The sequence below is a fragment of the Lactuca saligna genome, chromosome 4 (genome assembly GCF_052625555.1).
Source record: "Lactuca saligna cultivar CGN05327 chromosome 4, ASM5262555v1, whole genome shotgun sequence".
Classification (NCBI taxonomy): Eukaryota; Viridiplantae; Streptophyta; class Magnoliopsida; order Asterales; family Asteraceae; genus Lactuca; species Lactuca saligna.
The window spans coordinates 150,071,588-150,078,572 of NC_136420.1; positions in this window are offsets into that span (position 1 = coordinate 150,071,588).

A 6,985-nucleotide genomic window follows, 5' to 3' on the forward strand; every position below is an offset into this window, starting at 1 on the left:
TATGAAGCATGAGTAGATACTTGAGTTGACATCTCCACTTTGACTTATTGTTTTAATTCCTTCTGCCTAAGGGCCGATGACATTCTCGATCAGATGATCACCTTGAATTCTGGTAGGTATTTCATGGATGATGTCATGGATTGAGACTAGAAGGTTGGTGATGTTAATGAATCTTTCTTCTGCTGAATCACTTGCCTCAGATGATCTAGGACCGTGAGAGGTGCTTGCCACATATTCATTTAAAATGGGTTCAGGAAAGATAAGCTCCATGAACGATTGTGTAGCAGTAAAGGTATCCCTTAACATTAGTTCACTTTCTTCAGGGGGAATAGGAGTGGCTTCAGCATCAGAACTGGTCTTTTGACTTGATGAAGAATCGGGTGTGTTTGGATTAGCTTGAACCACCTTAGTAGACTCAGGAGACACCAAGGGTGGTTTGTATGAACCAATTACAACAACTTTGTCTTCAACTTCAAGAACAACACATGTACCTGAGCTGGAACCTAAAACAGTATTCGAAAAGACATTCAAATATTTAAATAGCGAAGTATAATCAAACAACCAATCGGGTCCAACTCGAGCATCCGTCTCGTTCTCTTCCAGCCAGCACACATTATATGACTCCACAATCTTCTTAGTGGACTTGTAGTAGACTCGATAGGCAGTATGTGCAGCATATCCCACAGAGAAGCAGTCATCATCTTTTGTGTTGAACTTAGGGTTGGACTCCAGGTGAAGGAGGGTGCAAGGACATCCAAAATCCTAAAATGAGCGGCCGTTGGCTTGTGACCATATAGAATTTCGTACGGGGTCTTCATATGTAGTATGTTGATTAGAACTCGATTCTGAACATAACATGCGGTTTTGATAGCTTCAGCCCATAAGAAGACGGATAGCTTGGAGTCACAAAGCATTGTCCTTTTTGTGTTGAACAAAGTACGATTTCACTATTCTACAACACCAGTTTGTTGAGGTGTCCAAACAGCACTATATTGATGCAAAATACCCTTCTCAGCACAAGAATGATCCAGATAGTATTCTTGAACTCCGTGTCATTATCACTTCCAATTGCCTTGGCCTTTTTGTTGGTCTGATTCTCAATCAACTCAATGAGTTTCTTGATCAAGTCAACAATCTCATTCTTGTTGGATAAGAAGAAAACCCAGGTAAATTGTGAGTAATCATCATTGCTAAAGAATTGTACAAATTCTTATTAATGTTGAGAACGTTGACCGGACCGAACAAATCCATATGCAGTAACTAAAGAACAGTGCTAATTGAGTTGACTACTTTTGGCTTATGTAGCTTGCGATGATGTTTTCCTTGAGCGTATGCCATACACTTCTCGAAAGTAATGAAGTCCTTGATTGGAAGACCATGAACAATATCATTCTTTGCAAGACATTTGAGGTTCTTCGTATTTGCATGACCGAGTCGACGATGCCAACGCATAGCATTATGTTCAGAAACCTTGGAGAAAAGACATGTAACTTGCTCAGGAATGCTATGGTTCATATCAATGACGTAAGCATTCCCTTCTCTCTTTGATCTCACGAAAATCCACTCTTTTGGAATGATGATTCCAGGCTTCAGAATGACACAATCCTTGTTCGTAAAATGAGTTGAGTATCCTTTATCGCAAATATGAGATACAATCAGCAGACTGTGCTTCAACTCGGGAGCATAATTCACATTTTCAAAGTTGTGCACGCCATTTGTAACTGTACCCTTTTGTGTGATCTTTCCACCTTCTCCTCCAGCAAAAGAAACATAATCCCCATTAAATTTTTGAATGTCTTGCAGTTGGGAGATTCTCCTGTCATATGCCTAGAATAGCCATTATCAACATAACAAGGTCTGACGATATTCCTTCATAGCTGTTCTTGCACGATATGCGGGATTAATTCGATTTTGGAACCCAGGCAATAGAAACACTAGGTTTACCTTTTCTACCAACAGAATTAAACTTTTCACGTTTCATGTCAGATAGATTACAAGATTCTTTTAAAGGACTTTAAGATGATTAGTGGATGAGTTTTTGGGCACCCATTTGTAATTAGTTTTAGAAACTTTGTTGCTTACACAAATGGGGACTTTAAAATGTGATTTTGAAGTATTTTTATTTGTTTTTGATCATTTGGGTATCCGTCTATGATTAAATGATGACCTGGACGATGACTTCAGCAATACCGATCTTGGATCAACCAATTTCGATTTCACTAAAGTGTTTTTCGGATTTTTGTTCAAAATCTGTTTATCCTTTTTAAGTTTAGTAGCCCGATTTCTGTTTTTATTAACATTCCAATCACCATCAATTGAACGAGATCTCGAGGAATTTTTCTTAAGAGATCTTCCTCGTGACTCATTCTTCCTACCTTGTGCATAGTATGGAACATATGCACGGTTTGGACAATTTCTTGCGATATGACTAGGAATTCCACAATAGAAACATGTATGTTTCTTCATGTAGAAGCCGATACTGCTTGTTCTTGGTTCAGTGTCCTTTTCATGTCCTTTATTGTTTCCACAAGCACATTTACATAGCTTAGTCTTTTTGGTTGGCTTAGGTGGCATGTATTTGCTAGTGACAGGTCCATTAGAATTAGATTTCTTAAACACATCGACACATTTATCAGAAATAGTAGGGTTATCAGTTTCAAAGGAACACTATTTGAACATTCATTAGAAATAGTTTTCAAATTAGAATTATCATAAACTAAAGTATAAGTTTTTAAAACAAAATCATTATCAAAAACACTTCCTACAGGTTCCTGCCTGTCTTGTACTAAGGATGAATCTGCATATGAATTAGAGACATTAGTATCGTTCACCCTAGAGCTATTATGTAGCCCAAACACACCAGGTTTGCCATATTGAAAGTGTGCTTCATTTTCTATTTCCTCCTTAGTTATAGGAGTAGATGTTTAGTTATCATTGTAGGGAGGTGGAACACTATGATACCCTAGACCCTTATTCAAATTATCTTTAAATTTTAATAGAATTTCAATCATGGACTCAACTTTCTTACTTGACACATCAAACTTTTTAAAATTAAATTCTGTATTTTCAAATCTAATCTTCAATGTGTCAAGCTCGTCAGTCAAGCTGGAAAGCTATCTCTTAACATGGTTATAGTTCTCACATTTGTTACTATAGTCTTCCTAAAGCTGTCTAAAGTCTCTAGTGTTGGCCTCTAGTTTTTCTTTTAGTGGTCTTTGTCCCTTTTATGGTTATAGACTTCATACCTAAGGTCCTCATTATCTCTACGCAGTATGTTAATTTGTTCACGAAGAATTTTTGCATTATCCAAACAATTTTGAGAACAAGAAAATTCACTAACCTCTTTTGTTTCAAGAGTGGTGGAAACCATAAAAGCAAACTGCAACTGCATTAGCTCTGATTCAACGTCTTGTTCAACATATTTATTAGGGAGCTCACTCATTTACACCAGATATGCAGTGTCATGCCTTGTAATGTTCAACACATGAATCTGGTCCTCTTAAACAAAATTTTGAGCCACCACTGCCAAGTTTGTAGTTTCATTGTTGGTAGCAGCTCCTCTATTATTCCTAGCTGGCACCAGCGTCCTATCAGAATTCTCCCTTCTGTCAAGCTTTGGTCAATCACGAGCAAACTGACTTGCCTCTATTGAACCATACCTTCCTGTCTCCATTCATACTCTAATTGTTCTTTCCTATCTTCGTAGAATACTACTTAGCCCTAAACACAACCATTACAATTTTCCAGGTGATCTCCATCTCTTCCACATCTTCCGGAAGAATTTTATCACGATCTGTGAATGAGATTTGAGGAGGTAAATCTCCTGCCAAGAAGGCATAATAAGAATTCACAATGCTAGAAGCTAATGCCATGTTTTCTTCAGCTTCCTTGTGTGACAACCCGAAATTTTCATTCGGACAAACTCTAAAGTCAATCACTTCAATTAAAATTTAGTTACATTTCTAAAAAAATTTAGCCAATTTAAAAGTCCGTTTGAGTGTTTTTAATGTTTATTCTTCAAACGAACGAAGGAAAGGAACTACTGTTTCGCGTATTGAAGTAGCAAACCCACCCAATGCACCCGAATAAGGAGTTCACGACCAAACTTTTAGAGTTTGGGCCGTAAACTCCCATGTGGCCGTGAACTCATGATTAGGCTTAATTTCACTCCCCAAACTCTTCATTTCTCACTTCCACCCTCAAGAACACTCTCCATTCTCTCTCAACTATCATCCTATTCTTCACTCGATCTCCCAAGAACGTAAGTGTTTCTCGACTTGATTTGTTGTTATAACTTAACATCTAGTTGTTATACATCATTTCATCCATTCATATTTGATTTTCACCTAGATCTTCAAGTGTTCTTCAAAACACCAAGAACACCAAGAACACACACTAGTGTTCTTGGACCTTAAACACAAAATCAAGCTTCTATCTTGTAAGTACACTTGCCCTAGCTTCTTGTGTGATCAATATGAACTTGATAACACTTAAAAATCATCAAGAATCATAAGAACAAAGGATTTTATGTCCAAGGATGTTCTTGTGCCGTAAACCCCTCTTAAGGTGGTTAAATGGACCCTAGTCCCTTCCTAAGCCTTGGATGCCAACGTTGATCCTTCCTAGAAGTGTTTAAGACCTTAAACAATAATCACAACAAGTCCCCATAAGATTTTATGGTTGTAAACATATAAGGATATGGTCCTTTAGCCGTAAACTCTACAAAATAGTCTTACTGTGCCCCTAATGCTTTCCTAAGGCTTGGAATTGATCATTGGATGCCCATTCATTACTTATAAGACCTCAAAACACAAAATGGCACTTAGTACCATGAGTTTACAGCCATAAACACATGGGGAAATGGCCATGGGTCATAAACTCCATAAGGAGTGGTCCTTGGGCCATAAACTCCAATGTCATGCCATAAAACCCTTAGATGCAACCCTTTGGTACCTATAACACTTGAATCAAAGTGTTTCCATGTCCTAGGGTGTCTTAACTTCATTAATTAGTTGTTAAATGACTAATTAGATACATATATGTTTATTATATGTTAACTAGGATCATTGTGTGTGGTGAAGTCTTCACTTGACACCTAGCACCTTGTCCAAGACTTCCGAACAAACCACTCACTACAGATGAGTTCATACCCCTTAATTAACCTTTGAAATGATTTTAAATGTTTTTAAATGCTTTATGGGGGATATAAGTTGAACCATGTTAGTTATTATATCAATCACATAAGATTAATAACTAGCATACAAATGGATTTGTCATACTTTAAACTGTTTTACCAAACAAATGACTTCAAACTGTTTATCAAACTCTTTATCAAATTCACCTTTCTATACTAAACCTTTCTTTTACAGTTTTTGAACTTATATATTGTTAAAACCATGTCTACTACATATATAGTTATATAAATAAGGTTTGAAGGACTTAGGAGAGATAACCCACTTTACTTCGTGTCCTTGTTTGGTTGTGGACTTAAAGTACCCGGTTGATTGTCCGAGTGTCATTGAATCCTTACTTATATATTATGTATATATGTATAGATATAAAGATTTTTATCTCAGTTCAGTACATTCAGTCATACAAATAAGTCTATTAATAAACTATAATAGGTATAGTTTAGGGTTATACTACTTACTACTTCTGGTCCAATGAAGCATACAAGAGTCAGTTCATCCATGAGTCATTACTTACTATGATGAGAACTTATACAACTATACTCTAATGAGAACATATACAATTATACTATGATAAGAAACAATACATTCATTACATAAGTACATACATTACATATACAAGTATACGATAACATAAATGTGATCCAGTGCATTGGAGCATGCCTTCATTGTCATGGCTCGAGTTGTAACCAGAATCACTTGGAGGGAGAACGTGAGTTTGTGTATAGATCTATACTAGATTGACTATCCTACACCTTACTGCTAGCTATAGTGGCACCGGAAGGTCTTCAGGTGCCAAATGTCATACCTTTTGACGACTTAGATTGTCGTGTTTCCTAGTCGATAGTATGGTACAATTAATCAGTTTAAGGTAGTTAGTACAATGGTAGTTCCTATAATACAATACTACAGTACTACATTAATTTACGCCTTTACATTTATTTAGTGATCATTTCACTTAAACATTAATGTACAAACTATATTTTGATAATGATAGTTACACTTGCGAAAATTACACACTTTTACAAGAAACAAATATACAAAACAGTTGTGCCTTGGTAGAAGGCTACTTTTAGTAGAAAATATAGGGTTTTCTAGTGGTTACAAACTTTTACAAATACTTACAAACATTCTCATACCCTTACTACAAACGTTTACAAACTCGTACTTCGAACACTGTGTCAAACATTTTGATACAAACATAGACACTAAATACTTATGAACTCACCAACTTTAATGCTGATAAACTCTTTCAAAATAACTTGTATTCTCAGGTCATCAGTAGACATGTACCGATGCCAGCTTTTGAGAAGATAGAGTGCATACAAGATTCCTCTTATATTTTGATTCATATTTTGGTGTCTTATATGCTATAGAACACACTTGTATTAAAATTATATATTTAATGCAATGGATGATGTTGTTTACTTGTTTACTATTATACTGTGTTGTGATACTTTACATGATGTCCTCCGCCCTAGAACGTTTCCGCCGTTCTCGGTTTTAGGGTGTGATATATTGGTATCAGAGCATTGTTTATAGTAAATTGAGTATATCAACCCATAAAAGATATACTAACTATAAACAATAATGGGATTAAAACAATCTAACCAAGATTATATACTTTTAAATAATAAAATATTTAACTAAGTATACTAGTCTGCATTCATACCAAAATCAGTGTCACAATGAAAAATACAAAAGTATTATGATTGTTGAATATCACAAGTAAGCTCCGAGATGTGTGCTCAGTCCTGGGAGTGGCATAGCCTGATCAACTATGCTGGTCCGAGGAG